At 38.0% G+C, this 19,172-nt stretch overlaps 1 protein-coding gene across 1 annotated transcript in view; it reads left to right on the forward strand.

The window, feature by feature from the left end:
• Positions 1-1,582: 1,582 nt before the first annotated feature.
• The window catches only part of LOC111160514 (ubiquitin specific peptidase 8), a 72,473-nt gene continuing 54,883 nt past the window's right edge, over positions 1,583-19,172 (forward strand). The window contains exon 1 of the mRNA XM_022523668.1: positions 1,583-1,698. The gene's annotated coding sequence lies outside the window, so the exon portion shown is untranslated. The remainder of the gene's footprint in view (positions 1,699-19,172) is intronic.

Below are 19,172 nucleotides of genomic sequence, written 5' to 3' on the forward strand. Positions count from 1 at the left end.
CACATTCCTGGTTTCTTCTCTCTGAGATGTCTCCAGAGAACTTCACATTCTTCTCTCTGTCTTTGGATCCTACTTCCAAACTCAGCTCTGGGTCAGTGTTTTTGTTTTTTAATACTCAAATTCATGTAGGCGCTCAGCAGAAAAAAACAAAACACACAAAACAACTCCAACAACTAACTTCCTTTCCTAAAAGCCCATCTTCAAAGGAGATGCAATTGTTTTCTCAGTTATGAAGAAGTTTGCTAAAGGGGCGCCTGGGTGGCTCAGTGGTTAAAGCCTCTGCCTTCAGCTCAGGTCATGATCTCAGGATCCTGGGATCGAGTCCCGCATCGGGCTCTCTGCTCAGCAGGGAGCCTGCCTCCTCCTCTCTCTCTGCCTGCCTCTCTGCCTACTCGTGATCTGTCTGTCAAATAAATTAAAAAAAAAAAAATCAAAGCAAATACGGTTCCTCCATTTAAAAAAAAAAAAAAGAAGTTTGCTAAGGTTAGTTAGTAGTTCTAAGCAGTACAGTATATTTCATGTCATATCAGTCTTAAATATTTTGGGAAAACAGTGTATAACTTAGATACAAAAGAGCTACCATATTTTTGCAGGTATTTCATTGTAACAGAAAGGAAATTAACGTTTACTGTTACTACTACATGTAAAGCACTCTATTTGTAAATTACAAATTTATTGGACTCCTATCTGGCAGACACTTTTACTCAAGGCATTTACTAGACCTCACCCTCCAGTTTTCACATTCATGAGATACCTGGCCTGTCCCTGGGGACTTCGTGACCATGGTCAGCAACTCCATCCATGCAACTTTGTTTACAGATAATTGGAACATCCAATCACTTTTCTCTTAAGAGAGTACAAAGATCACCTTGCAAAAAAGTTCAGACCTCTTGTTTTGTTTTTGTAAGACTGGGCCTTTTTTTTTTTTTTTAAGATTTTATTTATTTATTTGACAGAGATCACAAGTAGGCAGAGAGGCAGGCAGAGGGAGAGGAGGAAGCAGGCTCCCCGCTGAGCAGAGAGCCGGGGGCTTGATCCCAAGACCCTGGGATCATGACCTCAGCTGAAGGCAGAGGCTTTAACTTACTGAGCCACCCAGGTGCCCCTAAGACTGGGCCTTTAACTGGTGTTAAGATGTGTATATATAATGTGTTTAGGATCATGTTTCTTCTTTGACCAGAGGCGTGGCTTCGGAGAATGTTAGCGTTTAGTCAGAACTTGAGGGGTTTCAAATCCCTTTTCTAGTCCTGAATGTCCACTCTGAAAAGTAAACTATGTAGGTAAGAGGCACAAGAGTCCCTGCCTCCGCTGCAGCAAAGGCCAGAACAGGAATAACACAAGGGTGATCGAAAAAGCCCAACAAACACTGGACCAACGAGACAGGTGGGGAAGCTCACAGAAGCTTAGTCTAGCTTGGGCCCTGCCCTCGCCGCCCACCTGTGAAGTCCTCTTTAACCCTCCCACCTCCCTGTTGTGAGCACGACTGCGGAAGAGGAAGCAGTCACAGACGGGCGCGCGCGCGTAGCCCCTCCCATCCGTGACGTCGGAGACGCGACGCGTCGCAACGCAGTGCAGACTGGGAAAAGGGGATGAGTTGGGCTGGTTTCCGTCGGGCTGGGGAAGGCTAATTCTTCGAGTTGCGGGAAGATGGACCTTTGGAGAGGAGGGCGGCGTTAGTGAAGCGCTCCCGGCGCCACGGTGAGTGTGGGTCTGGGTCCTGGCCTTTGTTCCTCGGGTAGCCTGCTTCATTGGACACCCTTTCTTTTCACAAGCTGCTGGTCACCGGGGAGACAAGTCCTGTCCGCCGAGAGGGGTGGGACAACCCCGAACCTAGAATCGGCTTTTAGAGGAAGGGCCCGATCTCGAGTCTTTCCCGCTGCCTACCTAGGGTTGTCCAGTGACTTTCGTGTAGTTTTTTTCAGGTTTTCCGGCCTTAGAAGGTGGCCTTGACCATTCCTTGTTCTCTTTCAACATTTAGACCCGACTTTGACCTCCTTCCTTTGGCCTCCGTTTTCTAATTTTTTGCTATCGAACTACAGTCCCAGGCCTTTAATACAGACCCTCAGAGGGGTTCCCAATATCTTCTCTGTCCCAATCAAACTTAGTTTTAATGAAGTCCAGGTGTGGGCTTAAAGAACCTATAAGCCCATCAGTTAAAATTATGATTTCTCTAAATAAAAGCTTTTCTTTGCTAAAATGTAGTCCCTCTCCTAGAGTTGTGGGACAAGTTAATTTCACCTCCACTCCACCTTGGAGATTTCAGAACCCTGAATCGCAGTGCTGTTCATTTATACATAGAGCTGCAGACTACACTTCTGGGTTTAATTCTTTTCTCCAGTTCATTCTGTGACCTTGAAGCAAGTCACTTAATCACTAACAAAATATTTACCTGAAGGTATTTAATATTCGTTAAGCACCCTGAGGGTTTCAGATGAAAGGGATGTTACTCTTTGTGAATCTGCAAGCAGTCTTAGTTTTGTGTATCTTTTGCTGCAGCCATTAAAAGCGTCAAGTGGTATTTGTTAAGGAACTGTACCTAAAAGGTTTGGTCTGCGGCTTTGCTATGTAAGCAGATTTTGCATTTCAACAGATTCTGGTTAAGATTAATGGTTGAATGTCTTTAGATAGTTTGTCATGACTCCACAGTATTGGAACATTTTATCTGAAAGGTGATGTAGGTTGTGTTATGCCTTTATTCTATTGCTGTGGCTGCCTTGAAATGTGTATTCTTTTTCTTGTGACACATTGGGTGCATCTTTAAAATTAGATAGTAGGAACCCTGTAATAGTAAAACAACAACTTGTTATTAATGACATAAATATGCATTAATTGCATATAAATACGTAGGTATGTGTCGTATTCTTTGAGAAAACAATGCATGAGAAAAACTAACATTTTAAAGATGTCTTTCAGTATTTAACTTTATATATTTACTTAACCTTTAATAATCATTGTAACTCTTTGTTTATTAATATGAACATACTGGGAAAGATCCAAAATGGCTTTTGTAAAGTAAGGTAGTTGGAAAATAAATCCAGCGCATCAAATTTTTTCCATAAAATGTCTAGCATTGTATTTCCATTATGAATTTTTCATCATGAAGATGCAGTTATTTTTGTAGAGATTAAAGGAAAAATGTGCCCATCAAATATGAGTTGCTAATCAAATTGGATATACTTAAGGAAACATTTTTTAAAAATCTTTATTATTGTCCTTATTACCTATTGCTGTATAACAAATCAAACAAAGTAGCTTCAAACTATTATGTTTTATCGGTTATATTTCTCTGGCTAATTGGAGTCAGCTGGTTGGTTCTCACTTAAGAGTTTCATGCATTTGTGGGGCAGCTAGGGTTGAAGTTATCTGAAAGCTTAACTGAGTTGGACATCGAAGGCTCATTTGCATGAATGGCAGTTGATGTTGGCTGGTAGTTCAGCTAGGGATGTCACCTGGAGTGCTGGCACATGGCCTTTTCATGGGGCTTGGACTTCTCATAGCATGAGTTTGAGTTTCAAAAGCAAGTATTTAAAGAGGCAGAAGTGGAAGCTGTCTCTTAGCTTGAACCCAGAAATTGGCATAGCATTACTTCCAACATTCTCTGTTAGAGCAATCAGAGCCCTCTGTCCCACCAGATGATAAACACCTAGATACTTTGGAGAGAAGAATATTAAAGAATTTGTGGCCATCTTTAACCTACCATAATTTTATTGATAAAGTTGTATTAAAGTAATTTTGGATTTAATAGTAGATGCAGGATAAGGTATAAGGTATGCTTCTGATTTCTTTAACCATAATATTTTGTATTTTCATGGCACATAATTTTCAGAGCATTTTTTCTGTATGTACTTTTTCATTTGATATCTATGAGGACTCTGTAGAAGCAGATAATTGTTTCCCATTTTGCACATGGAGGTAAACTGAGGAGTAGCAATTAGTGTTGGAGGGAGGATTTAAGGAATTTGCTCAAAGTCATGTAATAATGGAAAATGAGACTAAGACCTACAATGCTTCTATAATATAAAGCTTATAGTAAATTAATAAATGTTATACATAAGCTTATTTGGAATTCCATATTTATCACCATACTAATTCAAATAAAACCATACTCAAGTGTAGTGAATAAAGTCAGTGTCTCCTCTGAAAATTAGTTTAGTTTTTGATGGTCCTAAATTCTCTGAAACATACAAATAATGTATGTCTTTCTAATATAGTGAAATGAAATTGTTACACATTGTAATACCAGTTTCGAAACAAAGAGTCCTTTAGAAGTTATTCATCTAGGAATCTTGAAAGTTTTATTTTAATTTCTTAGTTACAGAATTTTAAAAATGAAAATGATTTCTCATAATTTTTATATCCTGGAAATTAAATGACTTAAAATGTTAATTTCAGCTAGAACCTATTTGTCCTCTTCATACTGTTTTACTACTTCTAGTAACATGTTTATATCCATTTTTTATGTCCATGGATCTCTGCCTTGACTGAGTGTTAGAATTTACCTGAGGAGCTTTTAAAAAATATCTGTGTGCAAGTCCCATGTTCTGAGATTCTGATTTAACCATTTAGGAGTAGGTTCTGGGCATTGTTATTTTGTAGTTCTGTAGGTGATTCTAATACATGGCTAAGAATGAGAACCATGTCTTTTTTTTTTTTTTTTCTTTTTTTTCCCTACGTACTAAGTATGATCTGGTTCCCTACTCATCTATTTTGCATGTGCTAAAAAATTTAAGGAGATAAGGAGTAAGAGAATTATGAAATGGATTAGGGTTATAATGTAAGTAGACACCTGTTATGGAAAACAGTTACCCTTCTGGGTTTTTTCTAGGAATAGTCTTATAAAAGCTACAGATTTTGGCATGGTTTGTTAGTACCTGTCTGATGATACTTGGCTTTGTATTAACATTGTTAGCTTACCTTTCACCTTAAGAGGTAGAAACTTTGTTAGGATATATATATTTTTTTCTTTCTTTTTCTTTTTTTTTTTTTAAGTAGACTCCACACCTAGCTTTTTTTTTTAAGTAGACGTCACACTTAGCGTGGAGCCCCACACGGGGCTTGAACTCACGACCCTGAGATCAAGACCTGAGCTGAGATCAAGTCAGACACTTAACTACTGAGCCACCCAGACACCCCAGGAGGTATATTTTTTATATTCCCCATAGTTCCTGACACTGCAGCTTGAACAGATGTAGGTTCTCCCAAGTGTTTGCCAAGAAGATAGTTTATATAGTTAATCTTCAGAACTAGGACTAGTTACTTTACTTTTTCTGCTTTGTAAGAACTTTATAAAAGTTGATTGAAGTTCTTTTTCTGTGGTTTCCATCATATTGCACTTCCCTGGTTTTCTGTTTCTTCCTTTTTGGGGAACATTCTCCTTCATCTTCCTCCCCACCAAGCCTTTCAAATATCTTGTCAGCTTTAGAGAAACAAGATCTCATTTCCTTGTTGATTCATTCTCCTGATTTTAGTTACTAGTATAAATAATGTCTGTGTTTTAAAAACTACTCTAGAAGTTTAAAAATATACATAAACGTAAGACAGATATCCTACCCTAGATAATACATCATTTAAGTGTCAGTACTTTGTTATTTCCCAAAACAATAGGGATTATCAAAATTAACATTAATGCCTTAATAGTTGGTTTAATATTTGTCTGGTATCTCTGTGGACCCAATCTCTACTTACATTTACATCTCTGTCAAGGCATCTTTAGATGTTGTTCCATCTGCGTACATGTTCAAAATTTCCTGTAAATCAGGGATTCTTATTTGGGAGTAATTTTGCCCACTAGGGGACATTCAGTAATGTCTGGAGACATTTTTGGTTGTCACTACTGGAGGGGAATGAATTACTACTGGCATCTAGTGGGTAGGGCCAGGGATGCTGCTAAATATCCTGCAATGCACAGGGCAGCCTCCTGTAGCAAAGTTTTATCTCGTTCAAAATAGCAGTAGTGCCTGGTTGAGAAATGCTGCTATAAACTAATCAGTTTTTTAAACTAACGTTGTTTTGTTGTTGTTGTTGTTTTTGTTAACAGCACTACCGTTCTGTGTGTGTGTATGCACAAGAGAAGATTTTCTGCTTCAGTCAGTCAGAAACAAAAGCATGTTTCTACCTTTTTGTGTTCTTTTTTGCAGTGGCCTGCAGTGGCCTGGATATTCTTATCCAAAGTATTATTCCTTGTTCTATTTCCTTCAAATCCATCTGGCATATCCCCACTTTGACCTGCCCTGAGGTATCATTTTCCCCTTCAAGAACTGGCTTATTTCCTGCTGAATAAATTATAAACAATTCTTGATGGCTTCAAAAGCCCTCCATAATATGACTCTATCTCCTTACCTAATATAATTTATTATTAGCCAACAGTTAATAAGTGTTGACTGTAAGGACTGAGGTCGGCACTAGGGATCTAGCATGTCAAAGTAGTGACCTGTAAAGAAGATATGTATTCGTAATCCCTTGATCAAATTGATTATTTCCCTGTACTGATGGTCCTCAGCTTACAATAGTTTGACCTAGGATTTTTCAACTTTATGATTGTGTAAAAGTAATACATGTTCAATAGGAACTGTACTTCATATTTTGAATTTTGATTTTTCCCAGGCAGCAGTATGTGGTGGTACTGGGCAGTGGTAGTGAGCCACATTGCCCAGTCAGCTGTGAGATGGTGGGGGTAAACAACTGATAAACTTCCAACTATTCTGTTTTTCACTTTCAGTATATTATTCAGTAAATTACATGAGATATTTAACACTTTATAATAAAATGGGCTTTGTGATAGATGGTTTTGCCCAACTATTGGCTAATGAAGTGTCCTGAGCATGTTTAAGGTAATGCTTGTCTAAGCTCTGATGTTTGTTAGATTAGGTATATTACACATATTTTTTTACTTAACAGTATTTTCAACTTATGATGGATTTATTGGGACATAACCACATCATGAATTGAGAAGGATTTGTAATCCCTATAGTATTCCTTATTTTTCTCATTGCCTTCCCATACTAATTCCTCATTTTGTGTCTTTGTTCATGTGGGTTTCCTTTTTCTGGAATACCCCTCTTTCTTACTCAGTCCGTAGCTAAATATTACCTTTAGGGCTAGTTTCTGTCTCTGCCTCATCATGTTATCATAAGCACTTCATAGTTATGAGGGTCTTAAAAACTAGTCATAATTGTCATTTGTTTGAAATACAGTACTGAGTCAATGACATTATACATACCATACATACCACACATTACGTTACACATACCAGATTATACGTACCATAAAATTTAGACCAAGAAATGAACTCCCCATAATTGGGACTATCAAGGATGGAAGAAGTGGAACTTAAGTTGGTCCTTGAAGGAAGAGGGAACAGCACAGAGAGTGTGCATTCTAGTCTGGAAGAAGCTATACCAAATTTTCTCTCCTTTTGACTTCCCAGTGACTGGAGTCACATATTAATATATGGTATAGCAATTAATTGTTGGCTTATTATTTAATAGATATTAGCTTGGTCTTGGTAACTAAGACATTTGGATCAGAAGCCCTGTGGTAGGGGCGCCTGGGTGGCTCAGTGGGTTAAGCCGCTGCCTTCGGCTCAGGTCATGATCTCAGGGTCCTGGGATCGAGTCCCGCATCGGGTTCTCTGCTCGGCAGGGAACCTGCTTCCCTCTCTCTCTCTCTCTCTCTCTGCCTGCCTCTCCATCTACTTGTGATCTCTCTCTCTGTCAAATAAATAAATAAATAAAATCTTTAAAAAAAAAAAAAAAGAAGCCCTGTGGTACTCTTTATCCCCTAGAGCAGTGTCACTCAAAGTAGCCAGTCTGTGTTATAGACTTGAATTCAGCCTGTACCACAGTATAAATTAGTAGACTCCTTTCTTCACAGAAAGTTCTTGCTACTATGAAAAGTTCTGCGTGCTTACTTGATTTACATCTGTCATAAATTTCTTATTTTGTCACAGACTTGTAACAGTCCCCCAACTGTCTCTCGCCAGTGGGCCACACTTGAAGTAGCATTGCTCTGTAGAACTTTTACACTTTCTCAGTTGTAACCTATGGAAAGAAATACATTTTACCTTTCAACCCAGTGTTATATGCATACACATATACAACCCAACTGAAGTTTCATGAAACAATACTTAACCTTACTATATGTGACATGCTGTGATATTTTCTCTTCAATTTTATTTTTTAAATGCCGATTGTGACCTTCTAAATGGATTTGAAAACACTGCCCTCCAGCCACCTGGGTGGCTCAGTTGGTAAAGCATTCGACTCTTGGTTTCAGCTCAGGTCATGATCTTAGGGTGGTGGGATCAAGCCCCTGTGTTGAGCTCTGTGCTCAGTGGGGATTCTGCTTGGGATTCTCTCCCTCTCCATCTGCCACTTCTCCCCCTCCCTCTTTTTTTCTCTGCCTCCCTCTCAAATCAATAAATCTTAAAAGCAACAACAACACTGCTCTCACAGTTATTAGCTCAGTGCTAGACACATAGTAGATGCTCAGAAAATGCCAAAAGTTTTAGCAGTGACGAATTCTTAAAAGGGTTGAGCCTTCTTAATACTTTAGGATTACTTTAAAACATTTCATGAATACTTACTTGTCTGTGGCATTTAAACTAGAATGAGTATAGAATGGGTTATTTAAGGCAATCAGAAGAGTGCTGTTGCTGTTTAAGGACAGAAATGGACTGAGATGATAGATGCCCAGTAGAGACAGACTTTGCTGTCCTTTGCCAAAGACCAAGGTAGTGGCTGGTGTGAAGCACTAGTTAAGATATCAGGACCAGTTTGAATGACTACAAACCTCAGTCTTCACCCTTTTATTTTTTTAATCTTCACTCTGTGGTTCAAGTCATCTATCCAATCTCTACTCTTTCTCTTTTGAAAGAATAAAAAGGCTGTCATCAACAGAGAGGGGGATACATATGCCTTCCCCCCCCCCCATTTTGTTAACTAATTTTCAGCACTGTCTGGATTTCACTTTTGAAGCATTGCTGTGTGACTAAAGCTGAAGTATTTCACCTTTATCAGGTTTACATATCTTAAGAAAATACATTTTTAGAAGAACTTTAATTTTTCTCACATGTACTTTGTTTTTATTTATTTTTTTAACTCTTTGAAGCATAACGTAGTTTTAATAAGTTATATGTTCTAGATATAAACAAGTTCTAGATATAAACAAGTAGGTTCTATAAATTATTTTAGTTCTATACTTACTGAATATTCTTTTGTAAATATCAGTAGGATTGTTACAACAACAAAAAAACTGTTGCTGCTCTTTTCCTTGTTTTTACTGGTGCAGCCAAAATTAAGAAATTGTGAATTCATTCAGTCATACTGGCCTTAATTTATTTTATGTCAACCTATTTTGAAATCGTTTTAAAGACAAAGTGCAGCAGAATAACTTATCAAGAATTTAGCACATTAAATTTCACATAGATTTAGGTTGTATGTGTATCCTTCTTTGCTTTCTCATTTGATTAATACCCTTTATATTATACTTTGGCTTCTGCTGAAATCTGTGATTGTAGAGGCTCAAACAGTAATTAAGGCAATGCTGTAAGTATTTTTAACACCAGGCATCTTATTTGACAGGGTAACTTATATAATTTTGTGAAAGAAAATGAAAACAACTGTGGTTCCTTGATGATATTATCAGAGAAAATTGTTACTTATTTCAGCTGTTCTCAAAAATCATATAAGGACAGGGGCACCTGCCTGGCTCAAGTAAGTAGAATGTGCTGCTCTTGATCTAGGCATTGTAAGTTTGACCCTCACACTGGATGTAGAGATTACTGAGGGGCACCTAGCTGACTCAGTCAGTTGAGCGTCCGACTCTTGATTTCAGCTCAGGTCATGATTTCAGGGTTGTGAGATCAAGCCACACTCAGCATGGAGTCTGGTTGCCCCTCTCTCTGCTTGTGCTCTCTCTTTCCCTCCCTCTCTCTAAAATAAGCAAAATTTAAAAAAAAAATAAAAAAGAACTTCTTAAAAATAAACTAAGGATAGAAAAGTTAACTTTAAACTCTGAGTAAAGGGGCGCCTGGTGGCTCAGTGGGTTAGGCCTCTGCCTTCGGCTTAGGTCATGATCTCAGGGTCCTGGGATCGAGCCCCGCATCAGACTCTCTGCTCGGCGGTGAGCCTGCTTCCCCCTCTCTCTCTGCCTGCCTCTCTGCCTACTTGTGATCTCTCTCTGTGTCAAATAAATAAAATCTTAAGAAAAAATAAATAAACTCTGAGTAAAAACTTTGTCACTATAATCTTATCCCTGTACCTTCCCTCCATGTGTCTAATTGTTAGCCAAGGCCTCTATCTTTGCAGTGTCTCATGTATCTGCCTCCTCCATTCCATCTCTCCTGCCCTAGTTCTGACCTTCATCGTCTTTCCTTAGGATCATTATATAGATTACTAGTATCTTCCTTGTCTTGTCTTTTGAAGCCTAACTCTGTAGCATTTCAGTTTGGATCACATAACTCTTCTTCAGAACCTTATGGTTCTCTATTACCTTTAGAAAACAAAGTTAATGCTTTATTGTGACATTCAAGGTCTTCTGTTTTCTGTTCCCTAACTATTTTTCCAGGCTTTCCTGTCTGGTAGATCCTTGCTTATTCTCTGTATTGGTTAGTTCCTAAAGATGTTCTTTACGTCTTGATTTTTTTTCCCCCTCATACGGTACATCTTCTCTATCAAAAGCCTTTCTCCTACCAAGATTTACAAAATGCTTGTCTTTTCTAAGATGCCTCCAGTCATACTTAATCTTCGTTCTTAATTTTTCTTATTGTACATTATTTTTAATTCATTATAGTTGGATATCTTACTGTGTTATATTACCACTGCTTACAACTTTTTCTTACACATTAGGTTTTTTTAAACGTTTGGGGAAAGGTATCATATCTAATGTTTGAGTTCCGGGAAACACAATGTTTTCTATACAGCAGGATATCTGTGAATGTTTGAATTGAATTTAACCTTGAGATAGCTAATGGTTTACTATTTTAAGTTATCTAGGTAGCACATGTAGATTTTACATTGTTTTTCAAGGATCCAAGCTTTAAAGGTAATCATGAAAAAAAAAATTCATCTGAGAATATATTCTAGACCTTTATTTTAAGACCTTATTTAAGACCTTTATTTTAAGACCTTTATTTTGAATCAGTAGCTTTCTTTTCCCAGCCTAGAAAAGCCCGATTTTCCCAATTAGAAACCCAATTGTCATGAATCAACAAAATAGACTCTGACTTTTTGAACATACATTCTGTGGTTAGACCACTAGCCCTTGTGACCCAAATAGAGGATAGAACTGGAAAAACTGATACTCTCAGACTCTGGTACCTGGCTGCCTAATTCTGGCTTCAGTCCCTTTCTTAGTATACTTAGTGGTATCACCAACAAAAAATGATTGGGCTCTTGGGGAATTACATTTCGAGAGGTAGCCTGTATCAAGGGAGCAAATGATGGCTTTCTGTTGCTTAAGTAAGCTTCAGATCTTAGCTGAACTGGTTGAGGCCAGAAAAGTCAAGAGTAGTTCGTGTTACTATTATCTTACTGTCCTCTGGCCCTCATAATAGCCCCAACTCCAATGTGCCCTGCCTTTACCACAGGTTTCCTTAAACACCTTCCTGAAGAGATAGTATCTTGACCTTACCTTGCCTTCCCTTAGTCAAATGTATTTCTCCTCAACTGTTGCTTTTTTTTTTTTTTTTTTTTTTTGTCAACAATTATTACAAGTAGTCAGAGAGGCAGGCAGGAGGGAGAGGAAGAAGCAGGTTCCCCGCTAAGCAGAGAGCCCGATACGGGGCTCGATCCCAGGACCCTGGGATCATGACCTGAGCCGAAGGCAGAGGCTCTAACCCACTGAGCCACTCAGGCGCCCCAACTGTTGCTTTTTATATTTCAGTAGAAATCATGTTCCTGGAGCACCATCCCACTCTATCCTAACAGTCTCTTTTATTGCCAGTGTGTTTGTGGTTTTGTTGTTTCCATTTCTTTATTGCCTAATGCTCATATTCTTGATTCCATTCACACCACTGTGTGGAAGCTGTCTGTACTCCAAAAGTTTTATGTATCAGGCTCTTCCAGTATTCAAATATATTTTTAAAAACAGTATTTATTTATTTATTTTAAAGATTTTACTTATTTATTTGACAGACAGAGATCACAAGTAGACAGAGATCAGCAGAGAGAGAGAATGGAGGAAGTAGGCTCCCCGCTAAGCAGAGAGCCCGATGCGGGGCTCGATCCCAGGACCCTGGGATCATGACCTGAGCTGAAGGCAGAGGCTTTAACCCACTGAGCCACCCAGGCGCTCCTAAATCATTATTTTAAAACATACATATTTTGTGTTCACTTGATTTACCCTTACTTCCTAACTTTCACATGTGTCTGGGTATTTTCATGTTTATAAGTTATTGCACATTTTTATTTGTATTTGCATTATTATGCAATAATAGTTTTCTTTAAAAATTTTTATGAAGTATATGTAAAGTATGTTACTTATGTTCTTTTATATATTATAAAGCATTATAGTAAAATGATTACCCTGTGATCACTTTTGAATGTGCCACCCAACTTGAGGACTAAAACCTTACTGATATTCCTAAAGCTCCTTGTATGTTTGCCTCCTGATTACATCCTCTCCCTCCCCAGAAATAGAATTTTCTGTTTATCATTTCCTGTCTGTCTTTATAGGATACCTTATTTGTATCCTTAAGCAGTACACCGTTCAATTTAGTTTGTTTTTAAACTTTACACAAATGATGTTATATGTATTCCTACTTTTTCACTTATTGGGGGGATAGGCAGGATGTGAGAATGTGGTGGGTGTGGGATGAAAGGGTGTTCTCTGGTTAAACTGTTTATCCTGGGATGTCAAGGACCATGTCTTATATACTTGTTATGTCTTTAACACATAGCATAGTGTTTTTTGCAGGTTAAGATACTCAGATGATGTTGTTGTCTCTGTAATTGTGAGGAAATCCAAGGGATCCCTATGATACTCTTTAGTTACTGGGCACTCTTAGGTGGTTTGGTGATGAGATGTTAATGAATTAGATATCTAACTAGGAGGACATATTTAACGTTTGTTGATCCATTTGGGTTTGATGGTGTGGTCCAGAAGTTTTTTTTCTCTCCTATCACTGTAGCTTTAGACACAATGCAGACTGGAGGGAAAAGAGTAAAAGTACTTACATATGAGATCATAGTCTCTAAATGCATAGATCTGAAATTACTAAATAAAGTGTTTGCTTAAGCATATGTTTGTAGATACATGGAGTAAGTATAGTTGGGGAAAAAATAACCATTTTTAAAATGTAACATATGAGCTAGGTTTGGTGACTAAGACAGTGGGTTAATTTCACAGGGTTAGAAGGGATGATTTTCAAGAAATCCAGAGCATTAGTATAAAACATGACTCGAATCAAAGCAAATCAGGACACCTTTGGAGTTTCACATAGGTGAACAGATGCCTTTTCCCCCCTTACTCAGCTTTTCAGGATTAGATATTCATGGATGACCATTTATCTAATAAAAGTGAACTGGTAAAATAAAGAACATTAAGATAGTGAGGTGATGGGGGGGAAAGTTATAATCTCTTAAATGCATTTATGTAACTACAGGCATACTTTGGAGGTATTATGAGTTCAGTTCCAGATCACTGCAATAGAAGAAATATCACAATAAAAAGAATCAAATGAATTTTTTTGTTTCGCAGTACATATAAAAGTTATGTTTACACTGTATTGTAGTCTCGTTAGTGTGTGATAGCATTATGTCTAAAAAAATGTACAGTCCTTAATTAAAAAAATACTTTATTGCTGACTGGGAAGATGGTGGAATAGGAGGACCCTAAGTGCACCTTGTCCCAGGGGTAATACTAGATAACACTCACATTAGCATAAATAACCCAGAAAACAGTTTGAAGACTGGCAGAACAAACTCCACAACTAAAGATACAGAAGAGGCCACATCAAAGATGGTAGGAAGGGCAAAGACATGAATCAAGAGCAGCTGTCTGTGGTGGGGAGGGAACTGTTGGTGGGGCAAGGAAGAGACTTTCACACCAATGAGCCCACAGGGAAGATGATTTCCCATTACCATTTGCTTTGAAAGTGAGAGGAGCTGCATTTTGTGAGTTCCTACAACCAGTGGGACTTACCGCCTGGAATTTTAAAAATCAGCCAGCTTGGTTCTGGAAGAGCCAGGAGGACATTAGGAAGTGGGGTCCCCAACCTTAAAGAGACAGCACAACAAACAGTCTGCAGAGCTACAGCCTGGAAGCAGTAGTTTGAAAAATATTGGAGGCAAACAGGAGGGAGAGTGATTTACTCATCTCAGAGTGTAGCCTGGAGAGCCAGGGATCGCAGGGATAACACATCAGGAACAAAGGGGCTGGCACATGCCATTTCCTTCCCCTTCCCCCCAGTATAAACACACTGCCAGCTTCAATAATCAGCACAGTACCAACATTCACTGCTTAACTTGCTTACTAAGTGCTATCCCTGCGCTTCAGCAGATCTTCCCTTTCCAGTCACACTTGGCTTGGTCTGGGCACTGCAGTCCCCCTGCCTTGGAATACGAGTGAAAACCCCACCAACATTTTGTCTCCTGACCCTTGCATTTTGTGGGACCTCAGGCAGCAGCAGTGGTACATCTCATTTTGCAAGCAGACCACAACATACCTTGTTAAAACATACCCCACCCAACCTGGGACCAAGCACTGCCTATAACAGGCAAAGAGAGCCTCTGCCGACCACTGGACAGAAGGAAAAAGAGGCCACGTCTCAATAATAGAGCACATATAACACACATAGGAGACAATTCTTGAAGCATGAGGCTCTGGGGAACAGGGGACGTTGGACACAGGGCACTATAGGACCTTTTCTTCATAAGGCTGTTACTGTGAAGAGCAAGAGATGTAGCTGACTTTCCGAACACACAGAAACAGACACAGAGAATTAAACAAAATGAGGAGATAGAGAAATATGTCCCAAAGGAAAGAACCACACCAAGAGACCTAAGCAATACACATGATAGAAAATTTAAAGTAATTATCACAGAAATACTTACTGGACTTGAGAAAAGAGTAGAGGACATCAGTGAGACTCTTAGCAAAGAGAAAAGAGAATCAGATATCAAGAACACAATAAATGAGATTAAAAATACATTTGATGAAATAAGTAGGATAGATGAAGCAGAGAAATGAAAAGAAGACAGTAATGGAAAGTAATCAAGGTGAGCAAAGGAGAGGATGGAAAATTTCATAAATTGAGAAGTCTTAGGAACTCGGTGACTCTATCAAAGTCTAGTAACATTCACATTATCGGGATCCCAGAAGAAGAAAAAATAAGGGGGCAGAAAATTTATTTGAAGAAATATTAGCTGAAAACTTCCCTAATCTGGGGAAGGAAACATACCCAGGTATAGAAGCACGGAGATTGTCCCCAAAAATTCAATGCAAGGAGGTCCACATCAAGACACATGGTAATTAAAAAAGCGAAAAGTAGTAGTAAAGAAAAAATTTTAAAGCTTCAGAGAAAAAGGAAATCGCATAAAGCTGTCAGCATATTTTGCAGCAGGAACTTTGCAGGCCAGAAAAGAGTGACATGATGTATTCAAAGTGCTGAAAGGAAAAAATCTGCAGCCAAGAATACTCTATCCAAAAGAAGATGTGTTGTAAACACACACACACACACACACACACACACACACACACACACACACGAATATTATGCAGCCATCAAAAATTGAAATCTTGCCATTTGCAACAACATGGATGAAACTAGAGGCTATTATGCTAAGCAAAATAAGTTAGAGAAAGGCAATTATCTTATGATCTCACTGATATGAGGAATTTGAGAAACAAGACAGAGGATCATAGGGGAAGGGATGGAAAAATGAAAAGAAGACAAAACCAGAGAGGGAGACAAAGCATAGAGACTCAATCCTCAATCTCAGGAAACAAACTGAAGGTTGCTGGAGTGGAGGAGGGAGTTGGGAAGGATGGGGTAGCTGGGTGATAGACCTTGGGGAGAGTATGTGCTATGGTAAGTGCTGTGAATTGTGTTAAGACTGATGAATCACAGACCTGTACCCTTAAAACAAATAATACATTATATATTAATAAAAAAATTTTTAAAACAGAAAAGCAGTAAAAATAAGTATTTCTTTAAAAATCAGTTAAAATATTCATAAAATAAATGGATATAAAATGTGACACCATATACCTAAAACATGAGGTGGGAGGGGAGTAAAGAATAGGTTCAGACTTAAGCAGTCATCATCTTAATATGGATGGCTATGCAGATGTTATATGCAAACCTAATGGTGACCACAAGTCAAAAACCAGTAAGAGATATGCAAAAAAACAAAATGGAATACAGGTATATCACTAAAGAAAGCCAAAAAACCATGAAAGAGAGCAAGAGAAGAAAGAATAAGAGAAACATCTATAAAAACAAGTACGAAACAAGTAACAAAATGTCAGTAATTACATATCTGTCAATAATTACTGTGAATGTAAGTAGACTAAACACTCCAATCAAAAAACATGGGTGGCAGAGTGGTTAATAAAACAAGGCCCATCTAGATGCTGCCTGCAAGAGGCTCATTTCAGACCAAAAGACACTTGCATTTTAAAAATGAGGGGATGGAGGTAGCTGTGCCTGTGGGTTTGCCACAGGTAACTTCTTCAGATTGCAGTTCTCTGCTATGCCCGAATAAACCCCTTGTTTTCTGGTAAACTAAAAATAAATAGATAGATAGATAGAAGTGAGGTGATGGAGAAACATTTACCATGCAGATGGATGTCAGAAGAAAGCCAGGGCAGCAATACTTTATGTTGGACAACATAGGCTTTAAGACAAGGGTATAACACAGACAGAGAAATAATCACAAAGGGGACCATCCAACAAGAAGATATAACAATTGTAAATATGCACCCAGCGTGGGAGCTCCCAAATACATAAAACAGTAAGAAATAATCAATAGTAATACAGTAACAACAGGGGGCTTTAACACCCCATTTGCATCAATGGAGAGATCATCCAGACAAAATCAACAGAGAAATAGTAGCTTTATTTATTTATTTGCTTGTTTGTTTGTTTTTAACTGCTTAAATAATCTCTGCACCCAACATGGGGCTCAAACTCAAAACCCCCAAGATCAGGAGTCACTGGCTCTTCCAACTGAGCCAGCCGGGCACCTGGTAACAGTAGCTTTAAATGACCATTGGACTAGATGGATTTACCAGATATATTCAGAACATTCCATCCTAAAACATTAGAATACACGTTTATAAATCCACAAACCAAGTCTCAACAAATTCAGGAAGATCAGAATCATACTGTGCATCTTTTCTGATGAACCACAAGAAGAAATCTGGAAAGACCACAAATATATGGAGGTGAAATAAAATGCTACTAAATAATGAGTGGGTCATCCAAAAAAATAAAAAAAAAAGAAATAAAAAATTACATGGAGACAAAATGAAAACACAATGGTCCAAAATCTTTGGGATGCAGCAAAAGCAGCTCAAAGGGGGAAGTTTATAGCAATACAGGGCTACCTCAAGAAGCATGGAGAAGAACAGACATGCCTAAAAACAGCAGAAGGAAGGAAATAACAGACTAGAAATAAATGATACAGAAACTAAAAAAGCAATAGAACAGATAAATGAAACTAGGAGCTGGTTCTTTGAAAAGATAACAAAATTGATAAACTTCTGGTCAGATGAAAAAGGAGGGAGGACCCAAATAAGCAAAAAAGTACAAATGAAAGAGGAGAAATAACCAACACCACAAAAATAAAAACAATTGTAGGGGATATTATGAAAAATTATATGCCAACAAATTGGACAACCTAGAAGAGATGGATAAATTCCTGGAACCATTTAGCCTATCAAAATAAAAACAGCAAGAGAGAGAAAATTTGAACAGACCAATTACCAGTAAGGAAATTGAGTCAGTAATGAAAAACTCCCAACATACAAAAGTCCAGGACCAGATGACTTCACAGGAGAAATTTACCAAACATTTAAAGAAAGGTTAATACTATTCTTCTTAAACTATTCCAAAAAATAGGAGAGAGGAAAACTTCAAAATTTATTCTGTGATGCCAGTACCATCCTGATACCAAAACCAGATAAAAACACCACAAAAAAAGAGCTCTATAGGCCAATATATCCCAATAAACATAGATGCAGAAATCCTCAACAAAATATTAGCAAACTGAATCCAAGAATACATTTAAAAAATCATACATCACAATCAAGTGGATTTATTCCCAGGATGCAAGGGTAGCTTAATATTTACAAACCAGTCAACGTGATACATCACATCAGTAAGAACAATAGAAACAATATGGTCATTCCAACAGATGCAGAAAAACCATTTGACAAAATATAACATCCATTCATGATAAAAACTCTCAATAAAGTAGGTTTATGGGAAGCATACCTCAACTTAATAAAGGCTATCTGTGAAAAACCCACAGGTAATGTCCATCCTTACTGGGGAAAAACAGACAGCTTTTCCCCTAAGGTCAGGAACAAGACAAGAATGTCCACTCTCACCACTTTTATTCAACATAGTACTGGAAATCCTAGCCACAGGAATTAGACAACAAAAAGAAATAAAGTCATCCAAATTGATAAGGAAGAAGTAGAACTTTCATTATTTGCAGATGACATGATACTATTTATAGAATACCCTAAAGACTTCACCGAAAAAGAACTACAACTGATAAGTCAGTAAAGTGACAGGATACAAAGTCAATGTATGGAAATCTGTTAGCATTCCTGTATGCTAATAGTGAGGCGACAGAAAATGAAATTAAGAAAAGAATTCCATTTACATTTGCACCAAAACCAATAAAATATCTAGGAATAAACTTAACCAAGGATGTGAGAGACCTGTGCTCTGAAAACTATTAAACATTGATGAAAAAAATTCAGGACAACACAAAGAAATGGAAAGACATTCCATGCCCATAGGTTAGGAGAACAAATACCGTTAAAATGTTTATGCTACCCAAGGCAATCCACAGATTTAATGTAATCTCTATCAAAATACCAGCAACATTTTCCATAGAACTAGAACAAACAATCCTAAAATTTGTGTGGAACCCCAAAGGACCTCAAATAACCAAGGCAATCTTGAAAAAGATAAAACTGGAGATAGAGTTCCAGAC

This window comes from Enhydra lutris, unplaced genomic scaffold (genome assembly GCF_002288905.1).
Source record: "Enhydra lutris kenyoni isolate GAN:26980312 unplaced genomic scaffold, ASM228890v2 scaffoldscaffold4, whole genome shotgun sequence".
Lineage (NCBI taxonomy): Eukaryota > Metazoa > Chordata > Mammalia > Carnivora > Mustelidae > Enhydra > Enhydra lutris.